At 41.7% G+C, this 16832-nt stretch overlaps 2 protein-coding genes and 1 pseudogene across 6 annotated transcripts in view; 2 read left to right on the top strand and 1 right to left on the bottom strand.

Moving 5' to 3' along the window:
* Window positions 1–16832, top strand: part of LNP1 (leukemia NUP98 fusion partner 1) — a 311204-nt gene that overhangs the window by 48007 nt on the left and 246365 nt on the right. The gene's annotated exons all lie outside the window — the stretch shown is intronic.
* TMEM45A (transmembrane protein 45A) overlaps window positions 1–16832 on the top strand; it is a 96999-nt gene that overhangs the window by 1691 nt on the left and 78476 nt on the right. The window contains exon 1 of one of the 5 annotated variants that reach the window (XM_031672255.2): window positions 4912–4930. The exons of the other annotated variants lie outside the window; for them this stretch is intronic. The gene's annotated coding sequence lies outside the window, so the exon portion shown is untranslated. Of the gene's footprint in view, window positions 1–4911; window positions 4931–16832 lie in introns of those variants that run through there. 5 annotated transcript variants of the gene reach the window in all.
* On the bottom strand, window positions 4135–6362 carry LOC102541889 (zinc finger protein PLAGL1 pseudogene; annotated as a pseudogene).

The raw sequence follows: 16832 nt of genomic DNA, 5'->3' as shown, positions 1-16832 counted from the left end.
AGGCTGTAAAGGAGTGAGAGTCTTGAGAAGGGAGTGAGGGAGAATTTATCAAGTGCCTTAGAAAGATCTAGAAGATTCTGAGGGCACAGAGGATGGAAAGCAGACTTCTGATTGTGGGTGGCTTCATGGAAAGGTTGGCATTTCTGGGAAGGGAGTTTACCAGACAGTTTTGGTCGAGGGAAAATGGATTATAGAACTGAAGGTGGCAGGCATTCTAGGAGGAAAGGAAAGTGTGGGCAAAACACTGAGGCTGGAAAGTGTAAATCTATCCTCAGGGTTGTGATGCAGGATAATGTGTCAGAGGTTAGTGGGTGGAAAAGTTGGAAAGAGGGGAGAGGTAGGAGAGGGTGGCGTGGAGAGCCTGTTGGGGAAGGAGAAGCTTGGGAGGTGAGATTGGTGGGGGACAGCGAGCCGAACTGGCAGCAGTTTTATAGTGGAGTTGTTTCTGGAACAAACCATCTCTGGAGTCCGTCTCTACCCCTCCCCCAGCATTCCCTCCCCACCTGCTCCACTGCTTCCCATCACCAGTCAGGACCTGCAGGCTGGGTGGGCAGGACTGACCAGTGAGCCTGGGCTCTGCTTTATAAGACTCACTCTGTAAGGGCTGTCTCAGAGCTCTGCTGAAGTGGTCTCACATTCTGGACTATTACCCAGGCTTCTTTTCAGAAACAGGCCATACCCTGAAGTCTCTGACACGTGATTATTGTGCCCCTCCTCAACCCGTGTTCACACAGTGTGTGCCAATGGCTCTTCTCTATTTGGCTGAGAGAATTATCTATTCACATGTTAATACTTGTAACTTCATTATGTACAATTATTGAGATAGATAAGTCCTGTAATATGCACCTAAGTGGAAAGTCAGCTTGAATATGTCTTGCTTTCTTTTCCTCGAGGGCATTGTGTTGTGTCAGAGAGAACCTGAGTCTGGCTCTGGCGCTGCCCCTGACCACCTGTGTGACCTCGGGCAAGACACTGAGCCATTATGGACTTCTCTGTGCCATCATCTGTAAAATGATCTCTAAGGTCCCTTCTCTCTTGAATGATCTTTATTCTTCCTGCTGCATCCCCGGGACAGGCTGTTGCTTCCAGATGGCTATGGGATACATCAGTGGCTAACGTTTTCTGACCACTTAATACATGGCAGACATTGTTCTGGGTGCTGTACGTGCCTTAGCTCATGTAAGCCTCTGAGCGACCCTGTGAAGTTTGGTACCTTTTAGCTGTGGAGACTGAAGCACAGGCAGATTAAGTAACTTGCCCAAGGTCACGCAGTGTACAGATGGCAGATGCAGACCCGGACAGTGTCACTCCAGAGCCCAAGCCTCAACCACTAGTCTTCACTGCCTTAGAGGTAGTACAGCGGGGCTGCTCCTCTGGTTTGTGGTAGTGGTAGCCAAGAAGTCCATGGAAGGAGGATCACTGGAGGGGGAGGGAAGGTTTGGAGGAGTGGAGTCAGTAACATTTCCTGGGAGAGGCCAACATGAGTCTCATCTATGGGATGTGCCACAGGTGTAGACAGGAAACATTTCACTCATTTATTAGATTATTATCTAAAGATGGGGATATCAATAGGCATTAAGCGAGAAAATCAACGTAAACCTTTAACATAGTGTCTGCATCATAGCAAAGTCTACACTTGTAAGTAATTCATTATTTTTTACTGTAGTAAAATAAACATAACATAAAATTTGGCATTATAACCATTGCTCAGTGACATCAAGTACATTCACATTGCTGTGCAACCTTCACAGCTATCTATCTCCTGAACTTTTTTTTATCAAACTGAAACTGTGTACTCATTCAACAATAACTCTCTATTTCTTTCTGACAACTACCATTCTACTTTCTGTCTCCATGAATCTGACTACTCTAGGTATCTCATATAAGTGGAGATATACAATATTCTTTTATGACTGGCTTATTTCACTTAGCATTCTATCTTCAAGGTTCAAACATATTGTAGTATGTGTCATAATTTCACTCCTTTTTAAGGCTGAATACTGTTCCATTGTATGTGTATATCACATTTTGTTTATCTGTTGGTGGACATTTGGGTTATTTCTATCTGTGATGGTAATTTTTTTTTTTGCAGAATTTGTAGTTTATTATATGTAAGATACATCTTCATATAGAAAGCCTCTAAACACAAAAGACAAAGGAGCTTTAAAAAAAGGCTAGGTTTTACATTTTAAAAACTCATTAGATACCAAATTCAAGTCAGAGTTTATAGTTACATTGTAAAATATTATCTTTTTTGAATAAAACTAATATTGACTTAAATGATGAATTTTAAAATGTAATTACTTATTGGTGATTAAAAATACTTAAGCAAAGTAGTATTTTAAGCCAGACAGAGTAAAGGAAATTCTTCTTTAATATATGCATTTTAATTCCAGTAATACTCTTAAATTTCTGTTAAAAATGTAATCAATATTAAAGTTAGTAAAATACTTGTTTTGACTGATGCCTGGAATATTTTACCACTTAACCTGGTTACACAGTGATTTTTTTTTCTGTCAGATGTAACTGACAATCAGTTTAGTCTTTAAGATAAATGAAGTAGATGATAACTCACATTGTAGCATCCTGTGGAAAATATTCAAACTACATTTTAAATGCTTTTTAAAAATGGAGATGTCTCATCTATTATTCCACAAGAAATTGTTTCTGTAAAACTATAGGTTGGCTATGGCAATAGTAACTAAACTACATCCAACTCTGAAGGTAGAAAAATCTCTGAAAAGAAAAACACACCAAACAACCCAATCCAAAGATGGGTAAAAGACCTGAACAAGCAATTCTCCAAGGAAGACATACAAATGATCAATAAGCACATGAAAGATGCTCAATATCACTAATTATCAGAGAAATGCAAATCAAAACTACAATGAGGTATCACCTCACACCAGTCAGAATGGCCATCATTCAAAAATCCACGAATGACAAATGCTGGAGAGGCTGTGGAGAAAGGGGAACCCTCCTACACTGTTGGTGGGAATGCAGTTTGGTGCAGCCACTGTGGAAAACAGTATGGAGATTCCTCAAAAGACTAGAAATAGACTTACCGTATGACCCAGGAATCCCGCTCCTGGGCTTATATCCAGAAGGAACCCTACTTCAGGATGACACCTGCACCCCAATGTTCATAGTAGCAGTATTTACAATAGCCAAAACATGGAAACAGCCTAAATGTCCATCAACGGATGACTGGATAAAGAAGATGTGGTATATTTATACAATGGAATACTATTCAGCCGTAAAAACCGACAACATAATGCCATTTGCAGCAACATGGATGCTCCTGGAGAATGTCATTCTAAGTGAAGTAAGCCAGAAAGAGAAAGAAAAATACCATATGAGATCGCTCATATGTGGAATCTAAAAAACAAAAACAAAAACAAAGCATAAATACTAAACAGAAATAGACTTATAGACATAGAATACAAACTTGTGGTTGCCAAGGGGGTGGAGGGTGGGAAAGGATAGACGGGATTTTAAAATTGTAGAATAGATAAACAAGATTATACTGTAAAGCACAGGGAAATATACACAAGGTCTTATGGTAGCTCACAGAGAAAAAAGTGTGACAATGAATATGTATATGTTTATGTGTAACTGAAAAATTGTGCTCTACACTGGAATTTGACACAGCATTGTAAAATGATTATAAATCAATAAAAAATGTTAAAAAAAGAAAAACACAGCCTAGTTATAATATGCAATATAAAGGTTATTTTCTTATTTTAAAAATCTTCCCATTTTGGAGAAATCCTAAACTTTCCATAGTTCCCTTATTAGGCAGTGCTGCATAAAGTTATTTAGTTAACATTATTATGATCATGGCTTACGATTAAGTTCAATTTGACAAATACCTATATATAGCAGCCCTCGCATGGATGTCAGTTATGACGATAATTGCAGTTCCATCAAAGAATACTTGCTTATTAAATTTGGTACAAAGCATGAACATTCAGGACAGATTGGCACAACACATGCAGTTCGAGAACTCTCTTTGCTCAAGCCAGTCATCATAGTCCAGTCCTGCTTTCCAAATCCTTCTTTGTATCATAACTGATGTTTAAAACGCTTCTTAAAACATCTTCCAGAATGAGAAAGGTAGGCTTTCAAAACCAGTCATCGGAATGCATGGTGGAAATGAGGCAGCATAGCTGAACCAGTGCCAGTTGGGAACATGTGGGGGACGGGAGGGAGGGGGAGCTGGCCCAGGCTCATAGTGCTCGTGGCTAGTGAGGGATCTTGTTGCTGCTGTCCCAGACAGCTTAGCCTATGGGGCAGAGATTCCCTAGGCCCCAGGGTGGGAGAGTTATTCCCAAAGGCATTTTGGGTAGCAGGAGAGGGCAGCTGCCAGAAGCCCAACAAGGGGGAAAGGTCCAAAGAGGCAGCTATTGTTAGGTTCACAGCGTCTGCAGGCAGCTCCCTGGGCAGGTTGACTTTACCAGCACCTTTCTTAGCCAGATCAAAACCTGGATTGAGCTTGTGAGGTGTCTGAGGCTCTTGCAGAGGCCAGTCCTCAAGCAAATTGGTATTGCTGAATCCTTTAGTATCTGCTTTGAGGGGCAGGCTTGCAAGTGGGGAGTATGAGGTAGAACTGGTGTTGTACTTGTGATTCTGGCGGGGTGGTGGAGGAGAGCTTGGGAGAGGCTACGGCGGGGAGGGTGGGTGCGCAGGGGTGCCAGGAGCTCTGGCAGCGCAGGGACAGGCTGGGAGGTTGGCTCCGGGGGATTGTGGGTGTGGCTGTGTACCTCAGCTGGCAAGCTACTTGCAAGCCCGTTCTGTGCAGGCGCTCCTAAAGGGAAAGGAGACAGCGGGGCCACCCTCAGTCGAAACTGGGGAGAGATGGAGTGGAAGGTGCTCAGAAGGTCTCCAGACTGCAAACTCCCTTTCATCAGCTCCTGAGTGTGTCTTCTTGGTATGTCATGTTAGGTGGTCTTTGCGCTCAAATCTCTGGGCACAAAACTGACACGGGAAGTCCTTGCAGCCTGTGTGGATCACCAGGTGGCACTGCACGTCTTTCAGGGTGTAGAAGCATCTTTCACAGTGGTCGCACTGGTGCTTCTTTTCCTTGGTTTCACTAGGGGGCTTCTCCTCTGCGTGGGCTTTGAGGTGGTCCAGCAGCACCTCTGTGCTCCCCAGCTCCAGGGCACAAACCCTGCAGGTGAGGTCGCCGCTGCTGGCCGCAGGGAGGGCCAGGTGGCTCTTGTAGCCCAGCATACTGTTGTACTTCTTTCCACACTCCTCACACCCAAAGGCCATTATGTTGCGGTCATGTGTTTGGGGGTGGTTTTTCAGGTGGTCTTTCCGTTTAAAAGTCTTCTCACAGTGAGCACACTGGTGGGACTTCTGGGATGAGTGGGTAGCCTCATTAATTTGTATCTGGAAATGAAGGTTTTGTCAGAGTCTGGCTGCAAGCACTTGTAGGGAATAATTGTGGATAGTGAACTTCTTCAGGGTGAGGAATGTCTTGCCAGATAATTGGAGGGGTACGTGGCCATGGGCTTTGTCTCTCACACCTTCCTTTTCGGATGCGCTGACCAAATACTGTGCCGTTTAAGTACAAATAGAAGGATGGTGCTGAGTACATCATCAGCAGAGCCACAGCAGCTGAACTCCAGACCACAGAGGAGACAGCGTTATGGTCCTGGACCTGGTTCTACCCAGACACGGGTCTCTCAGTTACCACTAGCTTTGCTTGCTGCTTCCCACAGCCCAACTTCCATGCAGTCTCAGGCTGAGAGGAGAACGTCTGAGGCACTGATGAGGTTCCAGGAGCCAAAAGGCAATCTGCATCACTAGAGCTGGGGCATGTCCTGGATCACCCGGCTGTCCATTGTTAGCTATGTCCTGAGGTTCGGTTTGCTCATTTGTGGTGTCTACCTGATGCATGTCAATGGGCTAACGGGGACAACCTACTTCTCGGGACCAGGAAACGTCAGCTCTGAGGCAGTCAGGGAGTCCTCTCAGAAGTCTGAGGCTTCAAACAAGATTAACTCCTCTGATTCCTCTGCAAATACTGTTCTAGTCTGAGGTACAGAGAAGTTTCAGATGTGACATGAAACAGAGGCCACATCAGAGGTGATATCAATCAAAAGCCAATGATGATTATGTTGTCAGTCAGGCTGGAACCACCTTAGGTACAGGAACACAATAACTCCAGGATAGATGATGAAATGTCCACACCTAGACGCGCTGTGTTGTAAAACCTGCGGGGTCCGGAGCCCCCTCCCTGGAGCTTAGGCGCGGCAGCTCGGGCGCGCCGCCTCCTTGGGCATGACGGTGACCCTAGGAAGCGCCCCGCGCGACAAGGCCTGTGGTCCTCGGGGCTGGGAGGAGAGCAACGCCATCTGTCCGTCCTTCTGTCCTCCAGAAGAGTCTGTGATGGTTAATTTTTTGTGTCAATTTATCTAGGCCATGGTATGCAGATATTTGGTCAAACATTATTCTATATTTCTGTGAAGGTATTTTTAAAATGAAATTAACATTGAAATTAGTAGACTTTGAGTAAAGCAGATTATCATAATGTAGATGGGTCTCATCCAAGCATTTGAAGGCCTTAATAGAAGACTGATCTCCCTTGAAGAAGAGGGAATTCTGCCGGCAGGCTGCATTAAGACATGAGCTGCAGCAGCAGCCCTTCCCTGGGTTTCCAGCCTGTTGGCTTATACTGAAGATTTTGGACTTGCCAGCTTCCACAATCGCACGAGCCAATTACTGCAATAAATATCTCTCACTTTCTTTATGTCTATCAACTTACATATATATCTATATCCTCTTGGGTCTGTTTCTCAGGAGAACCCCAACTAATACGTTATCTTTTGGTTAATGAGAATAATGCTGTGATGAACGTTAGTGTAGAAATGTCTGTTGGGGTTCCTGCTTTCATTTCTTTTGGGTGTAAATCTGGAAGTGAATTTGCAGGATCACACAGTAATTCAATATTTCATTATTTGAGGAACCGCCATACTGTTTTCCACAGCAGCTGCACCATTTTACAGTCCCATCAGCAATACACAAGGGTTCCTGATTTCTCCATTTGTTATTCTGTTTTTTTAATTATTGTTTTTTAGTAACAGTCATCTTCATGGATATGAAGTATTATTTTATTGTGGTTTTGAGTTGCATTTCTCTAATGATTAGTGACGTTAAGCATCTTTTCATGTGCTTATTGGCCATTTGTATATCTTTTTGGAGAAATGTCTAGTTAAGTTCTTTGTTGATTTTTAAGTCAGGTTTTGTTTCGCTGTTGAGTTGTGGGCATTCTTTATATATTCATGATGTTAACTATTCATCAAGTATATGATTTGTAGATATTTTCTCCCATTCCCTAGGCTGCCTTTTCTCTCTGTTGTTGTTGTCTTTTGATATAGTTCAATTAGTATATTTTTCCTTTTGTTGCCTGTGGTTTTGGTGTCATATCCAAGAAAGTATTGCCAAATCAAATGTGATGGTTTTCGTTTGTTTTCTTCTAAGAGCTTTATAGTTTTAGTTTTGATGGTTAGGTCTTTGATACATTTTGTATTAATTTTTGTATTTGATGGAGGTAAGGGTCTGACTTTCTTCTTTTGCATGTGGATATCTAAGCAATTCTCTTATCAATCATCATAATGCTTATCTCCATGTAAACATCATTAACATAGCTATAGCTATAGTATCAAAATACTGATTCATTCTTGACTTATTCTTTAAATTATGTCTAAAGTGCTAATTTTTTATAAATCTTTCTATAACTTTTAATGTTTCCAAGGAGGAAAGATTATTCCTGTGGTTGAAAGGCATTGGTTGTTGAGAGCTATCCTTTGTTTGCTTGCTTGCTTGCTTGCTTGTTTCTTTATTGTTCTGCCTTTTTTTTTTAAACTCAGCCATATACACACACAGATATACATACACATATACATGAATAATACACACATCTCAACTTGTCAGTTGAGACATAAAGATTTTTGTAGCATATTTTGTCATGGAGAACAGTAGGTGAAATTCAAATGGAAGGAAGTTCTTTTTTTGAAGAAAAAGACTAAATCACTTAATGTAACAGTGGCATTGGACTAAGATTGTCAAACCAGGCTGTTTGGACTGTTCCTCTCTCTGGACTGTTGGCTTCTGCCTGTGAACCATCTGACCGTTTCCAGTCTTCTCTGGCTTTCAGAGTTCCTGTGAAGAACTCTGACACTCAGCTGCCTCAGTGAAACCTTGGAAGAGAATGAGTTTTTTCTCCCATGCACCTGCCACCCCTCCCAGTAGCCTGGGCCCTTCTGGTGCTATCAACTCTCCTAAACAGGAAAAAGGTACAGAGGCAAATGTCTCTTTGCTGCCGAGTGCGAAGTTCCGTCCTTTGTGGCTTGGTTATCTCTCTCATAAAAAAGTGTCTAGCATTTTCCATGGCAAGGAAGCGAGTGGTATGTCAGCACTTTCCTCTAGGGTGCCTGACATTCTCTGGCTTCTAAAAATATATACATTATTTTATGGAATTCCCTTTAATAGATGAGAAAGTTGATTTTTTTGTAAAGTAATATTATATACCTAAAGAAATTGATGTTCAGAAAGGTAAATTTTGCTGTTTATCTAGTAAGTGAGGAATATGAAACTTTATCCGATTTTACTGCCCTTTTCATTAAACGTCTCTGCTGCCTCCAAAAGACAGGGCACTGCCCAGTCTAGAACTGGTACATAATTCCAGCTGTGTAACCGAATCACTGGGGAGCTATTAAAAAGTACACCACACCCTCCTTGTCCTGCCCCTGGGGATTCTTTGTCAACAGGTGCAGAATGAGGCCAGGCATCTGTGAAAAGCTCCCCATAGAAATCTGATGCTTGGTCCAGGTCGAGAACCAGGTAGAAGGAATTTTTCCAGGAAGAGATAATAACCCTTACTCAGGTAGGGTAAATACCCAGGTGGGCTGATGTTCTTTCCCAGTGCTCTGAACTGGCCCAAGCAAGTACAGTTGGAGGAAAGCTCGTTATAAGGTCATAATTAAAAAAGCATGTGTGGTGGTGGTGTTAACTAGCCTTGTGGTAATCATTTCGCAATATAGACGTATATTGAAAATCATTATGTTGTGCACCTGAATCTAATATGATGTTCTACGTCAACTGTATCTCAATAAAACAACAAATAAACTGGATGGGATGTTTACAGTGGTTCCCTTTTTATCTTGTGGCCACATTTCCATGCAAACTCACTTCTTTAAGCTGAAAGGTGAACTCCTTCTTACCAAATTATGTAGAGCTCCCATTAACTTCACTTTTCTCAGAGCCAGAGTCCCCTCAGGGCTGTAGTTATTTCTTGGTAGTAACTTAGGTGTTTAAGAGTCATTTGAGTTCCCTCCTAATGACCTGAAAGTATAATTAGTCCATTTTCTGACTTGAGTCAACAACGAGGCGGCCAAATAGACCCTTATGTAGAGAAGCTGTGTCTATCTCTGGCTCAGGGTCTACCACGAATTACATTTTCAGCCAAAAGCATTATATTTTATTTGTCATATTTTTAAAAGCAGAAAAAGGAAACCAAAGTGAAATATAAGGAATTTCTGAACTTTGGGAAAATATTTCTTCAAAAAAAGATGTATTAGTTCCTAAAATATTCCTCTAAAGTTAAAATAATTGATTAAAGTATAAAAATATTGGGATTAGTGACTATTCTCATAGAATTCAAAAGACATACCTCGTATCCAAGTAGCCCTACTTTAAATCACTACCCTCACATTTTATTTTATTTTAATTTATTCTTATTTTTGATTGACATAGTTACAATGTGTAAATTCTGGTATACAGCATAATGTCCCAGTCATGCATATACATACATATATTCTTTTTTTATATTCTCTTTCATTAAAGGTTATTACAAGATATTGAATACAGTTCCCTGTACTATACAGAAGGAATTTGTTTTTTTAAAAATCTATTTTTTTATATAGTGGCTAACATTTACAAATCTCAAATCTCAAATTTATCCCTTTCCACCTCCTTCCCCCTCTGGTAACCATAAGATTATTTACTATGTCTGCAAGTCTGTTCCTGTTTTGTAGGTGAGTTCAGAGTCTCCCCCCTTGTTTTTTTTAGATTCCACATATGAGTGATATCATATGGTATTTTTCTTTCTTTTTATGACTTTCTTGACTTAGAATAACAATCTCTAGTTCCATCCATGTTGCTGTAAATGGCATTATTTTATTCTATTTTATGACTGAGTAGTATTCCATTGTATAAATATACCACAACTTCCTTATCCAGTCATTTGTTAATGGACATTTAGCTGGCTTCCATGTCTTGGCTATTGTATATTGTGCTGCTATGAAAATTGGGGTGCATGTATCTTCTTGAATTAGAATTCCCTCCGGATCACTACCCTACACTTTAAATTTAAAAAAGTATAAAGTTCTGAATTTCACTTTGATATGTATAGGTATGGATTCAAAAAAATTTTTTTTACCCTCTTGTTTTTTCCTGATGTGTTCTTTCAATTAGGGTCCAAGTCTTTCTTTAGCTCAGAGAGTTTTTCTCCAATTATTTGGTTCTTGCCTCCCTTCTCTCTCCCAGCAAGTCATAATTCAGACTGATGATTATGGAAAACTGTTAAAAGAAGAGAGGAAAAGCCAAAAGAGAGACAGAAATTGTAGTAAGGAGCACATTTAGGACAACTTTAGGGACTTTGTATATTTAAAAAATAATGAAAATTTAGTAACATTAAAGATGTTAGTGAACAGAGAGGATGCGGGGTGGGACAGGATAAACTGGGAGTTCAAGATTTGCAGATACTGACTGGTATATATAAAATAGATAAACAAGTTTATACTGTATAGCACAGGGAAATATATTCGATATCTTGTATCTTGGTGAAAAAGAATATGAAAACAAATATATGTATATTCATGTATGACTGAAACATTGTGCTGTACGCCAGAAATTGACACCTCATTGTAAATTGACTATACTTCAATTAAAAAAAAAAGATGTTAGTGAAGAAGGGAAAAATCATGAAAAGTACACACACCAAAATCATGTCATGGCTGAACGTTGGGGATGAAGACTTGAGGAACAGAGAATAATGACGGGGAGGGAGAAAGAAGGTGTGTTGAGGAAGAACTGAGGGAATTGGGGTTAGAGACCTCGCAGCACCTTACCTTTAAGCTGGCATAAAGGAGAACCGATGCCCCAGCTTCTCCATCTCTGGTGCTGTTTCTCCGCTTTCTGCTCTGCCCTTGGTTTGTGTGTACTTAAGTCATGAAAACAGGCTGTGGAAGAGCAGAGTGACCTTGTTTTTGCTGCTTGTGACTTCTCAGACAAGCTGTTTCCACTTGTGGGAGCAGAGGGATGAATCAACACCTCATGCCCCGGGAGCGAGTTGGGAACCTCCATTTGCACACTAAGCCTCATTTTTCTTATCAGAAAATCAAGTCTGCCTTGCCTTTTTCTAAGAGTGGATTCATGAAGTAATATATGTGATGGGGCTTCATCAAGTGTGATGTGCTCCACAGAGGTGAGGTGTTATATAAGTATGACCATGCTTTAAAGCTCTTTCTCCACAGAAAGATACAGAAACAACTAATGGCTAAGTAAGTGACTGTTTATTAGGTTTCAGCTTCTTCTCAGGGTTCTTCTCATTTTATCTTCATGGACACTTTATTGGGTAGAGGCTATTATTTTTCTCATTTTGTAGATGAGGTAACTGAGGCCCAGAGAGTTTAAGTCACTCTTCCAAGGTCACACAGTGATGAAATTAGGATTTAAGCCCAGGATAACCTCATTCCACGTTTATACCGCATGTAATACTACCCTCAGGAGTGAAGCAACTATTAGTTGCCACTTTTCAGAGGGTTGGCAAGTAGTCGAGTCTAGTGCAGGTCAGCAGAGGTAGAGGGCTTTCTGTGTGTACCATATTCCTTATCCGACCTGCCAGATTCCTCTTATTATCCTTTAATCCCAGGAGGGTGAAATACTTTGTGTCCTCTGTGCCTGATCTGCCCTCGTTCCAGCATTCCTCACCACTGACCTAAATCCCTGCCACGGTGTCTCAGACTGTCTTTGATAAAGAACCAGTTTGCCTTTGGTTTTACTTTTCCCCCTCAGTCCAACGCAGCCTGATAAGTTTTGTAAACGTGTAAAAACTCCTGCTTGGATGTTACTGCAATGTCAAATAACTTTAAAATGTTTTCAAGTTTCTAAACATTTGCTGTCAGTTTGTATGCTAACTTGTTGCAGATGGTGAACAGTTCTCTGACTAGCACTGGTCCCCATACCGTGGCTTCATAGCATTGTCCTAGGTTTCTCTTTGCTTTCACTGTTGCCTCTTGTAAGCCATGTACCACAAAGCAACTAGGGTGATTCTTTAAAATACACATAAATTCCCATCGTTCCCCTGCTCAAACCCTCCAGTGGCTTCCCATTGCATTTAAAATAAGGCCCAGATATTCACCATGGCCTAAGGGTAGGCTGGTTCTGCCTACATCCACCGTCTCCATCTCCACCTTGCCCAATTTTTCCCAATGCTTGTGAAATGTAGTCAGACTTTGGACAATAAAGTAGGTTCAGGTAGAGGACACATAATGATTGGGAATGGGGAATACACTTTGTTTTATTCTTTCATCTACAAGCTCAGACATGGACTAGTGCTTCCATCACTTTTCTCCAGGAGAAAGGACTTTGCCCCTAGTTTCAAAATGAGTGAGGTGGCCAAGTCCCAGAGAAGGCCTGTGAGCATCTCTGCTTGTATAGTGTAACCTACTGTTCCTCTGATAGACTCAGCCTCAAAATGTCCAAATTCTGTTCACACCTGATACCTGCTTTTTAGGCTGTTTCCTTCCCCAGAAAATAGTATGGTTGTGAGTCAAGATGGTACAGGGGTCATTCCAATTTCTCTTAAAAATGGAGAATGGAAGACTGATCATGTGATTGTTATTACTGTTGGTGAAAATTCATTGGTGGGGAGCATGACTTAATTATTTAATGAGCTGAGGAAAACCAAACATCCTGGCAAAACAATTTCCAGGCTGAATTGGCTTTGGTCTTGGGCACATGCCATCCAAAGGGCCTCTGTGGGGAGGCAGCCAAGATTCTCTCCCCATCTCGCCATTGCTTTCCAGCCTTTGAATGGAGCACTTCCGTTGCAATGAATGAGAAGGAAGCAGCTCCAAAATTGTTCATGTAGCCACAGAGGGTCATGGTTTATAAAAAGCATGCTTGTACAGCTGGAAGATGTGTTGGAGGGTGATATCTGATGTCAACATCATTTCAGGCTGAACTTTCAATGTTCTCCTTGACTTTTTTTTTTTTAAATGGCAGTACTGAGGATTGAACCCAGGCCCTCATGCATGCTAAGCATGCACTCTGTCATTGAGCTATACCCTCCCCACTAACATTCTCCTTAACTTTGTAAACCACTGCCTAATCTAATGATTTCCCAACTTTCAGAAGAGGATTTTATGGTCTTTTGTTAATGAATTGTCCTGGTAATGAAAACAATTCTCAAATTTTAGTGGCAAGCAATTTATATTCAGTAGATCTGGAGATGTGATGTAGGAATGGGCTTTTTATCAAGCATCCTGGGAGACTCTGAGGTACATGGTTCAAGAACCTTATTTTGAAAAACACTGGTTAAAGTAGTATCTTTTCTGTGTAATAATATTGGTACTGAGTGCTAAGTTGACTGAATTTTAAAGACATTCTGTTTTTGCCCAAGGTATATGTTGCGGGAAAATAGGTTCTTGGCTAGTGCAGGAAAGAATTCAAGAGCAAGGCATAGTGAAGTGAAAGTAAGTTTACTTAGAGAGATACACACTCCATAGACAGAGGCAGTCTGTCTTTCTCTGAAGGGAAAGCGGCTTAGGAGACACACACTCCATAGGCACAATGTGGGCCATCTCAGAAAGGTGAGAGGGAGAGAAGCCAAGAGGTATGGGGTGTTTAGTTTAAAGTGAAAATAGATACACACTCCGTAGACGGAGTGCGGGCTCTCTCAGAAGGCAAGAGAGAGAGCCACCACGAGGTGTGGAGTTGTTAGGTTTTCGGGGCTTGGTGATTTCTTATGCTAATGAGTAGGAGGATTATTCCAACTACTTTGGGGAAGGGGCAGGGATTTCCAGGAAATGCCTTCCTCGCCCACTTTCTGGCCTTTTAGGGTCAGCCTAGGAACTGTCATGGTGCCTGTGGATGTGCCATGAGGCTCAAGGGCTACTGGGAGTCATGTCTTCTGCCACCTTGGTTCTAACCAGTTTGTCCTGTTCTCAATGTCTGTGTCATTCCTTCCATGCTTTTGCCCTGCCCCTTTCCCTCCTATTTCAGAGTAACAGGGCCAGATTTATTCTTTTGCCTGAAATAACCAAAAATATATGAAACAATATATGGTTTTTGAAACACTGGCCATCGGAAAATGGAGGGCCATGACCTGTAAGAAACAAAAGAGGTGAGCACTAGGCGCGCTCCAGCTGGCTGCCTGAGAGAGTTTCCAGGCTGACGCAGGGAGTGACCCAGGTGTAACTCGCACTCCCTGAGTTAAAGAGGTGGTGCTAAGAGCCCCGGGAAACCAAGGTAACTAGAGTTCACAGGACAGAGCTCCAGAAATAGAGGTGGGGGGCAGGGAGGGAGAGAGAGAGAGAAAGAGAGAGAGAGAGAGAAAGAGAAAGAGAAAGAGAGAGAGAGAGGAGAGAGAGAATGTAGGAGTCTGCAGGGAGGGGGCAGGGATGGCGGAGTGGGACAGGAAGGGGTGGAGAACAGTCTCTGCACCCACAGAGGTCAGGGGATATTGCCTGTTTCTGCCAGCCAGTCTGGAAAACTCGTAATTCACGGAATATTGGGTAGCACAGTTGGGAAGGTCTTGCCTCAGTAGTGGGGAATAATTAGCCCTGCACTGAGTGTGACTCCAGACGTGCCTACAAATCATGAAAAAGCAGCACCTGAAAGGATCAAGCTGCTTCCAAGTCACTTACTCATCCTGCAAGAGAGAGCAAGGATATTTATAGATATAAAAAATATCCAACGCCCAACAAGGTAAAATTCTCAATGTCTGGCACCCCAAAATAGTAACATAGTTGTATTTAAAATGGAAATAAATCCCTGACTGTCCTGGAGGGGGACTTCCATACACATTTTTGTACCATTAAAAAGTCAAACAGTCAAGGCTTTCAGTGTAACATTTTGTACATAACAAGCCAGAGTCTGCCAGACCATGGTCTGTGTTGGTATTTACCTTGGCTTCTAAGCTAGCAGCTCCTTTTTGATGTCTGTTATTGTTTTTTTGAATACTTTTCCTGTGTTTGATAACACCAGCCTGCCCTTTGAATTACGGGAAGGTAAACTCTGCTGAGAGCAGTATTTCAAGTGCATCATGCAACCTAAGAGTTGGAGCTGGGAGTAGGAGTAATAGGTGGGGGGTGAGTTGAGGCTGATTTTCTGAGGCTGATGGATGACTCAAAATCAAACGCCTTAGAAAGAGTAAGGGCCAGTCTTAGGAATTAAGATCTGCTGACAGGTCTAAGGGGTGGGCTAGGCCAGGGTCTAGAACCAGAAGCCTTTAAAACTCAACAGGAGTGTACAGGAAGTGAAGTCACCAAGGTCGTGCTGGTTCCAGCCAAGGCTGAAGAGTTGGAGTTGACTTCACTGCTCCAGGTTTGAGGTTGGGTCAGAGAGGTTGCTCTAGGGTCCTGCATGAGCTTAATGCTCTGGAGGTCTATAACTGAGCTCCAGGCTTTAAGCCTGGGCTATCTATTCTCCTCTGAGCGTTAGGCAGTTTCACTTTGATCACCGGGTGTGTTTCTCTGATTCACTACTGCCCTGAAGTTCAGTCCAACACCCTGTCTTCTGGCTGTCTCTCCTTAGATACTTTACTGCTTGTACAAACCTGTTTTCTTCAGTTTGACTGATGCTAAGCATCTCGACCCCCTTTCCCATTCTGCCTGTGGCAGATATGTGGCTTTTCTTCAGACAGCTTACAAATCTCTCGGATGCTAGAAAACTATATGTTTCTTAAAACGTATCCTAGATCATGTCTTAGAAAAGCTTGTACGTGAAGATGATGGTAAGAATCACTAATATCATTTGACAGAAATTTTACTTTCTTTGAAGGACTGGGACTAAAGGATCAGTCTTTGAAAAAATTGGAAGTCAGTTTGTCTTTTAAAGGAGGGGTCTGAGAGTCACTTTTTCACCTAGAAAGGAGCCTTTTGATCAGAGGTCTTCAAAAACTTTACTTTTATTCCCAATGTTGACTGTACTATGGATTCGGTAACTATAGGTGGGATGCAAGGATGCATACTGGTCAGTATTCTCATGGATAACATGATGGTTCTCGTGGCAAAAGCAATTCTCTTGCAGTATATTATAATAAAACAACAACAACAACAGCAGCAGCAGCAGCAGCTCTAGATGGTAGATGGAAGGAATAAGTTTATCACTTTAATTTCCTTCAAATCAGTATTGATTGGAGGAGGTTCTGTTCCTCTCTGGTGTTTTCCAGTGAGAGAGATACATATGGATGAAATTAAGAAAGCATGCATGAGGCTTTCTGCCTGTATCTGATGGACTCAGGACCACATTTTGTACTCCCGCATGTGTCTGGGGTCGTCACCCTGCTAGGAAGATGCAATGAAAGACAAAGATTATGATTTCTGGAGAGAAATACACAGAAAAACTTGATATAATTGAACTGTTGTTAATTGTGGTAAGCATTGTTGGTTTTGCTTTTGGCATAATTTTAAATTATTTATTGTTGATGATAGTAATTAGTAAAAGAGGATAGGGTGAGTGGATGAAAGACTTCTGAGCCCTGAAGAGCAAGCAGTTACATTCTGATGGGCTTTCAGATGGGAGTTGATTTTTCCATA

This window comes from Vicugna pacos, chromosome 1, assembly GCF_048564905.1.
Source record: "Vicugna pacos chromosome 1, VicPac4, whole genome shotgun sequence".
Lineage (NCBI taxonomy): Eukaryota > Metazoa > Chordata > Mammalia > Artiodactyla > Camelidae > Vicugna > Vicugna pacos.
This window is presented reverse-complemented; position numbering and strand designations above follow the sequence as displayed.